We start from the raw sequence: 13,026 nt of genomic DNA, 5'->3' as shown, positions 1-13,026 counted from the left end.
TCAAAGGTTTTCATTTGATTGTATATATTACTTCAGCCTGTTGTAGTTGTTTCATCAATGATCTAGACAAGGGGTGGTGAATCTTGATCAATGTGCAATTTTTTCGATAAAAAAAAAGTTTAATGAATTCATAGATGTGCCATCATCAAATAATTTTGACTTCGTGATTATTGGGAAAATAATACTATCAAAATATATTTTGCAATGTCTCAGTTATACACTTATTTCAAATTAAAGCAACATTAGTGTGGCTTCTGTTGCTGGTAAGATGACAAATAACTAGAATGGTAAGATATTATTTTAAGCAAAATGCATGCTGAACTAGAGTTGTCTGTCAAACGGTTTCTTGGGTAGATGAAAATATGGTTATAATAGCACTGACCAGCTTCTTTAAACAGTTAAATGTGTCTCACAACAAATTCCGTGCTTCCAAAATGTTGTTGGCATTTTTACTTATAGTGCTTGTCAACCTTTCTGTTTCTATTAATTTCAACTCTTACTTTAATTCAATGAAGTTTTGAATCCATATTGAACTATACTGGAAATCAATCAGCTGCATTTCAATTTCCAACCAATTCAATTGGGAAAAGTTCAATTTATCAAATGAAATGATCAGGGTACATAATAAACTTGAATGTTTCAGATATTTCTAAGAACTGAGAAAAATCTCTAAAAATTCATTGATTGAAGAATCAATTACAGAAAAAAAATTTTCAATTGTTTCTTCGCCTGGTTTCTCATTTATATCTAAATCTTTAATATTTTTTTCAAGTGTGGAAAATACTCGTAGTTTCTTGTAATAATATCGTTCCTGAAAACATGCAGTTCAGCGTCAAAAGCGCGAGTGAGATCTATTAGGACGATAATTGTTTCATTTGTACCTAGAAGCTTTACTTTAAATTCATTGAAACATTGGCATATGTCTGTAAGAAAAATATTTTTTGAAAGCCAACAACAGTCGGTATTGTTCAATTTTTCCCTCATTTTGCAGAAACATTTTGATTTTTTCCAAGCAATCAACAAATCTTAGAAATGTACCAGTAAGGCATCATACACAGAGTTGACTTTATCCAACAAAGCATAAAACTTGCTCTTATTTAAAGCCTGCGATGAAATGAGGTTGACTGTTTTTCTGACTACTTATCAAGAGATGTTAAACCACTCTTAGCACACAAGACTTATTGATAAATGATGCTGTGGAATTCAAGAATCTGATGTCCTACTTCTGTTTGAAATAAACTTAAACATTTTTTTTTTTGTCCGCCATACTTGGAGCACCATCAGTTGTTCTTGGGGGAAAAAAATTTCGAATCAATTTTTTTCTCAGCAAGCGAATTTTTAAAAGCTGTACAAATATTTGTGACATTTATAGTTGTTAACAATGCTATTGCAATTAAATCTTCTTTAATGGTGTTTCCTACGCGATATCGAGCAAAAACAGCTTAACATGCAAATTTTGTGTGAGACAGCAATATAAATGGAGGGAGTTAGTTTCAATTTTCGTTGATCTGCTACATTTCTGGCTTGTTTTAAGATTATTTCTTTTATTGTGTTTGTACATAGAGGAGTATCTTTGATGCTCTGAATTACCTTTATTATCGAAATCATCAAAAAGTGAGGGCGTGCATGCTAACCGAGCGAACGATTTTTGCCAACATATTAGACATTGACTGTTTATTCCTGCTGTTAATATCGATTATGGGGTTTTCTTTTTCAAAAAACATGACAGTTTTGAATATATTATCAATTTTTAATTTAAATATACCAGCGATTTTGTTTACACAGTATAAGTCATAACTTAAAATTGTCAAAGAGACTCCAATAATATGCAATTCTCCGTTAATTGTGTATATGAAAGGTGGTAAGTTATTTGATATTTAAATATTGTTTAACTGGCAGATAATGTATAAAGCAGCTTGAACTCAAGGTTGGGTTTTTGGCATTAAAAAATGGACGAATCAAAAACCTGAAGGGGAAAAAAAAATTGTCATTGGAGACATTTTATTGGATTGTAAATGATACTCAATACTTGCATGATATACTACTGTAATTATGATTTATATTATATACATAATATATGAAAAATATAGCCAAGATTGTTGTAACTATTAATCTCTCAATACTTTAATATAAATATCATTTGGTATTTTAAAACTATTCCGTTTATATTACAGGTAATAGTTATTAATTATTAGGAATCTAAATATTTGTATTAATTCTTTAATGCCACAATTTAAGCAGATTTTTTTAGATTTAAGTAAAGCGAAAGTAATTGTCAATAATTGCCTGATTTCTACTTGTATAATTTTTTTGGTTATTAATTATTGTGGCTTTCACTTACATGCAGGGAAACAGAATGGTTCTCGCATGAAAGATGCTTTGGGGGAAATTCAGGCAGCCCTGAAAAAATTCCAACAAAAATATTTTATTGTTAGAAAATGTCACTTTGCAAAATTCTTCCTTATAAAAAAAAATTTCAATTTGTGTTTTTATTAGTTACAGGGTTGGCAAGTTTTTGACACATGACGGTTTTTACCGGTTTATACCATGGTTTNTCTAACTTCTAATATAAATTGCTGATTTGAAATCTAATAATATCACACAATAGTTTTTCTTAATAAAGTAAGGTAAAGGGTAATAATAAAGTTTTGATTAAGAAGGTAAAAATCCAAGTTGGTGTTAATTTATTTTTTCTCTTCATTTATTCTCACTTCTGCCTGTTCCTGAATTATGCACTTAATTTCTGATAGGTAATATGTAAAGTTGAAATTTCATTTTTACCCTTTAGAGATTTCATTCTTGACTTAATAAATTTCAGAGCTTTATTTTATGGCTTGCAATTATTTATGATATGTGTGGATGGATTGTAATAATCTTCTGTTATGTAATAAACTACCGTGTGATCTGTTTTTATCCTAGCAAAATCATATATTACCCCTAAAATTTTAAAAAACTTTGCTGCTACCCCTGTGTATATGAAAGGTGGTAAGTTATTTGATATTTAAATATTGTTTAGCTGGCAGATAATGTATAAAGCAGCTTGAACGCAAGGTTGGGTTTTTGGCATCAAAAAATGGACAAATCAAAAACCTGAAGGGGGGGAAAAATTGTCATTGGAGACATTTTATTCGATAGTAAATGATACTCAATACTTGCATGATATACTACTGTAATTATGATTTATATTATATACATAATATATGAAAAATATAGCCAAGATTGTTGAAACTATTAATCTCTCAATACTTTAATATAAATATTATTTGGTATTTTAAAACTATTCTGTTTATATTACAGGTAATAGTTATTAATTATTAGGAATCTAAATATTTGTTTTAATTCTTTAATGCCACAATTTAAGCAGATTTTTTTAGATTTAAGTAAAGCGAAAGTAATTGTCAATAACTGCCTGATTTCTACTTGCATAATTTTTTTGATTATTAATAATTGTGGCTTTCACTTACATGCAGGGGAACAGAATGGTCCTCGCACGAATGATGCTTTGGGGGAAATTCTGCAGCCCTGAAAAAATTCCAACAAAAATTTTTTACTGTTAGAAAATGTCACTTTGCAAAATTTTTCCTTATAAAAAAAATTTCAATTTGTATTTTTATTAGTTATAATTCCTTCAGTTTATTAGTACAACTTTGAATTTAATTTAATAATTTCTTACTATTTCAATATTTTTTAATTCAAAAATTTTGTAATGTCTAATAAATTTTTTTCTTTGCTTTTATTATCAAAAAATAGTAATATATAAACTACTTTCCAAAAATGTTCTGAATGAATTATACTAAAAAAAAATGGTTGGGAATTTCCATCTGAAAAGAAAACTTTGTTCTAAGGAAATATTAGGCTCTGAGAATTTTCTATGCCCCTGATTATATGCGCATAAATATTTCCAATTAATCATAACTCGAATATATTCCCTGGTAAGTAAATTATTATAATTTACGAAAAATATAAACGTTTGCTTAGATGAGTTAATGATTTTTTCATTCAAGACTCCAACTAAGTTACTTTCAATATTTAGTATAGTAATTAGTAGACCTGAAAAACCACATGCCATATTGAGAGTCAAAAGTAGCAACTTAAGTAACTGCCACTTTTTTTATTTTGAATTTTTTTTTTTATGATCTACATCAATGCAGAAACATAATCTGGAAAGTAAAAATTTTTATTTAAATGTCCAATGACTTCTTTCAAAAATTTGATCCTTAGAATCCATCAATATGCGAAGGAAAGATTCATGCGAAAGGACAGTTCTTTACACAATTCACATATTTCATTTAAACGTATTTTGCCAACCCAAATATATTTATTTATAAATAAAGGTTTTTTAAAGTCAATATGCAGGGTATCCGTGCTCCTGGAAAGTATGAATTTTATTTTTTAAATGGAATTTAAAAAATAAAGAGCTCAACCTGAATCACTCAGCTCAACCTGAATCAAAAGAAAAAAAATTTAAAGTTTAGTTTTATTCATGCAAAACGGAAAAATTAGCTGGGAGTACCGAGAACTTCAAAACTTTTGCTATATCTATGCTTCAGAAAAAAAACAGTCGAAGCTAGTGTGAATGGAAATTGATTTTGCAAGACAATTGTTTTTGTATCTTATTTTCAGTAATTAAATAAACGAATTGAATAAATTATAATTTCACGTATTTATATTTAATATTTTCTGCACCAAAATTTANGAGCGAAGTATCTTTTAAACTTCTGTGATTTCAGAATTATTATTTATTTATTTTATTTTATCAATTTTAAATTCTAACTGAAGCAAGTAAGTCATTGGCAAATTTTTTTTAATTCGGAAATGAGAACAGAAAATCATGAGTATTTCTTTCCTAAATGAACAAGAAAAGTATTTTTTAGAATATAATTCTGCAGAAAAAAAAATATTTGCTCAGCTATTTATTGCTTCAACTCTTTCTTTACTCGGTTTTTTAAATTTAAAATCAATAAATATAAAGAAGTTGAGTATAACAGTTTTGGTTATACCTATCATTTTAATTAATGTTATTCTAGTGCTTTTTAAATTTATTATTCTGTTTTTGTCAGAGAAAATAGTAACTTCGTAAAGTTTTTGGAATTAGTCATGAATTTGAAAATCTAAAATGTAGCAGATACCCTGAATATGGTTAACTAAATTTTTTCTCATATTTATATTATTGCTGAATTAATTTTTGATAAATTATAAAATCTAAGTAGAAAGAATGGGTATTAAATGAAAAAGACCTATAGATGTTGGCCACTGACTCAAAAGGTTTGAGGGGAAAAGTTATTGGAATAAATTTCCTATGTTATAATAGTTTTAGTATGTCTTTTTTTCTGGTTCATGCAGCTCAACCTGAATCAAAAGAAAAAAATTTAAAGTTCAGTAGTTTTATTCATGCAAAACGGAAAAATTCACTGGAAGTACTGAGAGCTTCAAAACTTTCTTTCTATATGTATGCTTCAGAAAAAGCAGTCGAAACTAGTGTAAAGTGTGAGTGAAAATTGATTTTGCAAGACAATTGTTTTTGTATCAATTGTATTTCAGTAATTAAATAAACGAATTGATTAAATTATAATTTTACATACAATATTTTCTGCACCAAAATTTGGGTTTCTTGACATAAATTTTCAAGTAAAAAAGAGCTTAATTTTAAAGTAATTCAATAACAGAATTGATTTACCACTTGTAATTTAATATGTATGCTTATGTATAAATACTTAAAAAATTATCTGTAAAATAAGTTTGAAAATTATTGATTTTAACCTATTTATCAATAATTAATGACCTCTATTTTCACTAATTTTGAATTCCGCATCTTTGTGCATATGAGACATTTTTTTTTATCCAGTGTAGTTTCAAACGTTTTGTTATTATTTATTTTTATTAATATTATAATTATATATTTCTAAAATTTAACTAATTGTAAACTACAATATTTAAAATATTTTTCTAAAAAATCTGATTTGAATCAAAAGATTCTGTTATAGTTAAAATAGATTTTTTTTTCATGAATCCTGAATTCACAAACCCTGTTTTTTAAAGCAATATCTAAACTTTTTTATAATAAGACCAAGGTTGGCAAGTTTCTGCCGAGGTGGTTAAAACCACTGGTAGAAACCCTTTTCTGCCACATTTGTGACAGAAAATGACATTACGGTAAGTACTGAGATAGACATACAATGGATAATTCATAGAAAAAACTATTAAATGTTTAAACTAAGTACAATTTATTTACAAAATTATCACTATTCAAAATTAAATATTACATTGTTTGCACTCAGTGCCGTAACTTCACCCCTCGGGGCCCCCCTGGGGCAAAAATTTTTGGCGAAGGCCCTTTCAAAAACTTTTACTACTCCATCTCTAATCGTCATTTTAGCTATTTCGTATTATGTTTGCGAATATGTTTATGAAAACAAGTTATTTCTTCGCATATAAATTGGATAACAAAACATTGTAAGTTTTCCACATGGCAAAATACAAAATTTCAGCGAAATCGATTAATCCTTGAGAAATTAAATTTTATAAAAGTCGTACTTATAAAACTCAATTTCTCAAGAACTAATCAACCAATTTTGCTAAAATTTTCCATGTGGAATTAAATACTTTAAAATGATTTAAAAAAATATGCCTTGCGATTCAAAAGTTTTCAGACTACAGTGGGTGATCGGTTAACGAACACTTTCACGAAAGATTTTTGTGTTCGGTTAACGAACACATATTCGGATAACGAACACTTTCAAGAAAGATTTTTTTGTGTTTGGACAACGAACACATGTTCGGATAATGAACAAAATGAATTCTAACGAACACTTCTCGGCCTGAAAAANAAGAATTCTAACAGTATATAAATATAAAATTTAAATGAGTTAATGCAAACATTTACTTACCTCCTTATAAATAAATTTACATTTGGTTTTCTTGTTTTCCAAAGAAAATTTTTATTAACACTAGAAAGACGGAAAATTAGTATATACCTATATTGCCTAAAAGCAGTCAAAATGATTAGATTGTGAATGCGTAAATAAATTTGTTTAAAATTATTTTTTAACATTTTTTATATTATTTACAGTTATAAAACAAGTTATTAGTAAATATTAACAATAAAAAAAATTATATGTTGTACAAAAAGTCACAGAATTCTAAGAAATTGTGTCATTATAGGCATAATTGTTTTTCTAATTGAAATTAAAAGCAGTCAAAATGACTTCCTTAAGCAATCTAGTGTTAAGAATGGGAATTATTGATATCGCGATTTATGTTTGAAAAAAATGAAGTTGCAAATAATTTTAAAAAGTCTTAATTGAAGTTAAATTTTAATTTCAAAAATTGAACAAAACAAAAGGTAACAGAAAATTTATATCTCAATTAAAAATGGTTAATTTAAATGACGCAATTAAATGGGTTAAAAACTGGAATTTAACTGCAACGTTTTACGTTTGTCTCAGAAAAAATCTCTTGACAAAATGACCTAAGTAAATGTTAACAAGAGTCATCCCCTTGGATCCCTTAAAAGCTTACATCCGTTTTCCTAGAACATCTAGATAATTTCTAATTTAAGACAACTTAAGGGACATATAGATGGTACTGTAAATATATGACATTTTATAAATGCATAAAAGAGCCCAGGGTCATAAAAATGATTAAGGCAATTTAAAGAAGGAAAAGGTCATTGCTATTTTTTGAGGAGTCAGATAACTGTGGGTCAACTCTGTGGGGGGTATGAATGTTTCAACACCTTCATTAGTTTGCTTATTTTAGTTTTCTAAACACTTGTTATGTTTTTTTATGATGTGCTCCTCTTCTCTTTTCGTGTTTTTGTTTTAAATTTTTTTAATAAATTAAAAGTTGTAATATGTAGAAAAAAATTGAAACAAAACCGAAGCATTTTTCTTGAGTGGGATTTCTATTTCAATTTGAAAAATAGCTATCAAATTGGGAAAAAAAGTAATTTCTTTTTCTGAAATTCTCAATTCTGTTTTACTTTATAATAGCGAATGTCAAATTTTCGGAAAAGGAGGCTAAAGTTTTCGATTTGGAAAATAGCTTTTAAGTCGAAAATAAGAGTTAAATATAAATTTCACTCAACTTTATTCTTGCGAATGTCTGAAATTCAGAAGGGGTGAAGTATATTCTTCACCCCCTCACTTTAAGAAGAAAATAAAATTTTCTTTTTGAAAAATAGCTTCAAATTTTTTTTTTTTTTAAAAACAATTTTACTGGACTTTATTATTTCAAATGTCTAAATTTCTGAAGATACAAACGATTTTTTAGCCCCCCTTACTTTATATCAGAAGAAATTAAAGTTTTCTATCCCCTTACTATAATTTAAGAGGAAAGTGAAGTTTTTTATTTGGAAAATATCGTCGAAGTTATGAAACAAAACAATTTTTTTCTTCTAAAATTTTCAACTTTACTTGATTTTATTCTATTAATGTCTAAATTTCAGAAAATGAGAAGCAAATTTTTCTCCCCCTTACTTTTATTTCAGAAGAAAATAAAGCTTTCTATTTGGAAAATAGATTCAAAGATGACATTTTTTTTTTTTAGTTACCAATTTTTATTATTTTTTAACGCTTTGAAATTTCAGGAAAAACTATGTTCGCCCCCTCATTACTATTTCGGTAGAAAATAGAGTAAAAGTTAGAAATAAAATACTTTTTCTACTTTTACTTTACTTTTTCAAAAGTCAAAAAACATATTAATCGCTCATAACAGAATAATTTCATGTATATCTTCAAAGCTGAAAAAGAATAGCCTTTTTTTTCCTCTAAAATTATCTATTTTACTAGACTTCGTCTTGGCGAATAACTAAATATCAGAAGAGGCAAGGCACATAAATGTTAGAGGAATATAAAGTTTTCTATTTTAAAAATAGCTTCAAAATTGAAAAAAATCCTTTTTTTTAAATTACTGATTTTACTTGACTTTATTTTTGTGAGTGTCTAAATTTCAGGAGGGGTGAAACGCATCGTTTGCCCCATCATCTAAATTTTAGAGGGGCCCTCTGCCACTGGGTCTGACGCAATCAACTACATGCAGCTGTGGCCTTTCCCTTTCTCTGCAAAGCGTGTTTGTTCTTTTAAGAAAGGGAAATAATTTGTGAAAAGGTGTTTTACCGTTTTTTACCCTTCCCTTTATGTTATAGTAGGTACGCAATTACAAAAAAGAAAATTTTCATCAACACTATCTTAACACAATTGCTTTCCTACATATATATAATTAGAGTGCTTTATTTTGAAAAAAAAAAAAAACATGATGTGGTCTCTTCATATGAGGCCTCCTTGACCGTCGGGGCCCTGGGGCGGTGCCCCGGCGTAGTTACGGCCCTGTTTGCACTCTGCAGTAATCTATAACAAAAGACAAGTTTTGATGCAGTTTCTAAACCTAAACAATTTCTCAATTTGCTATACACGAACGAAAAATTTGAGAAGATTCTCTCAAGTCCAGCAAAACTAGCAGGCATTGCCATCAAGGATCAAGCAAGATTTGTGAAACTTTCATCTAATGCATTTTTTTTTTAAACTGAACCACCATATAGCAGTTGTCAAAACTTTGACTGGAAAAATAAATTTCAGGAAATGTGGCCGATTTGTTTTGCAAAGCTCTGACATAAGGTACAAAATCTGGGTTAATATTGGCGAGTAAAATTCTGACACTTTCTTCTTAAGCGCATGATAATTTCAATCCCAAATACTTTGGATGCAGCATATAAGCTAGCAAATGATCATCAGTAACTGCCTGTTTAAATCTGTATGTCACTTCTTTTTTATAAACAGCCATAAGATTCTCTTTACTTAATTCATTTCTCAATTTACTTAAATAAAATGTCATTAAGCAATCACTAGAACTAATATAGACGATTCCTTTAGTTTTTACCGGCAAAAGTCAACCCTGAATAAGACCCAAGGCAATCAGTTTTACCCAAAATCTGCGAAATTGTCAACAATAAAAGCTTCACTGCAAAAAATGGATTAATAAATATTTTCTTGCCTATAAAAGGCTCACTATTATTAGTTTCGTTTACATCTGGGGATAAAACACACATTTTGTTGCTGTTTAAAATATGTACCTTTCTTCAGCAGTTGTTCAAGGATCTTTAATAAGCACAGAGATCTTTTAAAAAAAGCAACTTTCGTTTTAAATGAAACTGCCTGCGTCAAAGATAACGGTGAAAACCTTAATAAGACATAAATTTATTTTTTATTAATTTAATAGTAGTGATTTTTTTAATGAGGAAATGAAACTTTTAAAAGTCAAGATTCGTTAGCATTAAATTTTGTGATTATTTTATCAATTTAAAAATTAATGAATATTATATTTATTGCAAAGATATTGGAGGTTTACCAAATAATACCTTTAAAGTTTACTAAATAATACTTTAAAATGAAAGGCTAAGGGCCTTAGCTTAGTCTGCCATCTTTACAGTAAATATGGCAAGATAATGCTAAAGACATGTAAATTACTTGTCAGTAGCATATTATTTGCTTCTGACCGGCTTGCTCATCCTTCAATATTCTTCATGCTAACATGGGTCTTCCTTTTTTGCCACCGGAACATACGTTAATGCTACCGATAGAATTATAATGGCGGGTATTCATTTAAACTCTGCTTATATTCTCTGTTGACGTTATTAGTTTATCAGTTTAGTGTATTAATTTTGCATATAATAACGTTATAAAATTGAATAACATTTTGAAATGCAATATTTTTAACTGTTATAAGAGTATTTATGGTCACCATGTGGCTAAAGGAATGGAATGTAGCCTTTATTCTAGTTTAAATTGAAGTTTAATCATTGGTGAAATAATTGCTTTTGTTTAATTGCCGAGAAAAAAAAATTCGTTTTAAATTTTTTTATTAAAAATCACAGAATATTACCAACTTCAAGCAGGGTTGGTTTTTTACTAGGACATAGTAAAAACCTGGTAAATAGTATTAATCCAGGTTTATTTCTTTACAAATATAATGGTTCATTATTTTTTATAACTGATTGAAAAATATATTATTTCCATATTATACCCAATATTATTAATTATAATACACGTGTATATATACACCCCATGGCGACATCGTTGCAAAAGAGTTTTTGCAGAAAGATTACACATTTTCAGAGAAAAAAAAAAAATTATATTCAAAAGATGCCATTCTCACACATCAGAGGGAAAAGAAATGCTCGCGCTTTCCCTTATTCTTATTTGGGAAATGAAAATTCGATAATGACTAACTACAGCTAGGATTTAAATTAGATTATGTATTTCGGATTTATATATATAAATCCAAAATTACGAAAGTTTAAAAGATAGCTCGATCAAAAAAATCAAATTCTTTCTTCCATTTTTTTTTTCCCCTGAAGAATACTGTATAATACATTTTTAATGCAATTTGACTGTGAGTGGGGATTCTGTAACAAATTCAGATATGTAGCAAAATAATCTCTTTTTAAAATAAATTGTTGAAATAAAATAGATTTAATTTTTTTAATATATTGCCCAAATGAAAATTTTAAATCACGCCTTGAATATTCTATAATCGCTCACAACTCGCGCCGATTCCATCGTAAATACGCTGGTGGACAAAATTAAGAGATGGAAAGCATTTTCGCACATGCAAGATACCCGCACACCGCTCCACGTGTTTGACAATGGTTCCGTGAATGCCCAGAGATACAGACAGGAGGTTCTAGAGCCCTATGTGCGTCTTTTCAGGGGCACTGTTGGCCCTGAGTTCATTTTTATGGACAACAATGCGCGACCACATAGGGCTTTCATGGTTTATGAGTATCTGGAAAGCGAAAATATTCAACGAATGGGTTGGCCAGCCAAATCTCCTGACCTGAATCCTTTTGAACATGCTTGGGAGAGCTATTGAGATGCGCTAATCTCCCCCCCCCAGAACTATTCTCGAGTTAAAAATTGCTCTGGTGGAAGAATGGGAAGGTCTTCCACTAGTCCTCCTTTATTAACATCATGCATACTCGTTGTGCATGCTGTCTGTCTGTCAGGGGTGACCATACACTATACTAGAGGCAACACACACTATACAAGCCTCACTTTTATTGTCATCTTTTACCCTTAAGTTCAGACTACATTGGATTTATTGGCAATAGGTCTTGCCTGTGAATGGCATTTTCATTTTTGTTTTGCATACTTTATTATCATGGAATAAGCTATATCCATACCAAATTTCATTTATTTATATTCAGTATTTTTTGAGATATTTGGGAAAAAGTCTTCCATCTCTTAATAAAATTTGAATGTTTTATTGCTCGCTCAATTGCTGATAGTATCGTAAATTTATATAGTGTTTTTTAAATTACGAAGGAAAGCAAGTATTTTTGTATACCCTAATAGTTGCAACGTCTGCATATTTAGGAATAAATTTGCAGAAAATATTAACAAATCATAAAAAAAATGCATACTAATTTAGTGTATACATTATTTATTAATAATTTTACTTTAGACTTCACTGAATGTTGATCTCAATAGATTGCTATAAGATGGAAAGTAGGCGGCATGATAGATTGTGATCAGCAAAAATAAAGATGCATTCTTTTGAAGTATGCAGCAGAATTTCCAGGCAACAGATGTATTTTTCTTTTAGGAATTGAGATAATTTGGCTGGTGGTTGCCTACATATGTTTGCAAAATGAACATTATAGGTTAGGATTGTAAGAACAAAACGAAATGTGTGTTTTTCACTTTTCTATATTGATACCAGAAATTTAAAAAAAAAATTAAGTTTTTTTTTTTTTTTAAAGTAATATTGCTTACATAAACATGAGAATTTTTGTAATAGCGGAATGCTTTTACTTTTTAACTTGTTACAAACATACAGTTTTTGTCCATTTGATATTAGCATTTTGCACAGGTGCCGTACTTGTTACATTGAGTATTATAGGAGTCATGATGATGCTCTATAACAGAAAATATTTTTATTAAGAATGTGAAGAAATTTTCAACTGTAGAAAAATTTTTTAGAAACATTAGCACTTAAAATGATCATATATTGTTCTGCAATGTTTAGTAC

The sequence above is a fragment of the Parasteatoda tepidariorum genome, chromosome 8, assembly GCF_043381705.1.
Source record: "Parasteatoda tepidariorum isolate YZ-2023 chromosome 8, CAS_Ptep_4.0, whole genome shotgun sequence".
NCBI classification, from domain to species: Eukaryota; Metazoa; Arthropoda; class Arachnida; order Araneae; family Theridiidae; genus Parasteatoda; species Parasteatoda tepidariorum.
Note: the sequence above shows the minus strand (reverse complement) of the source record.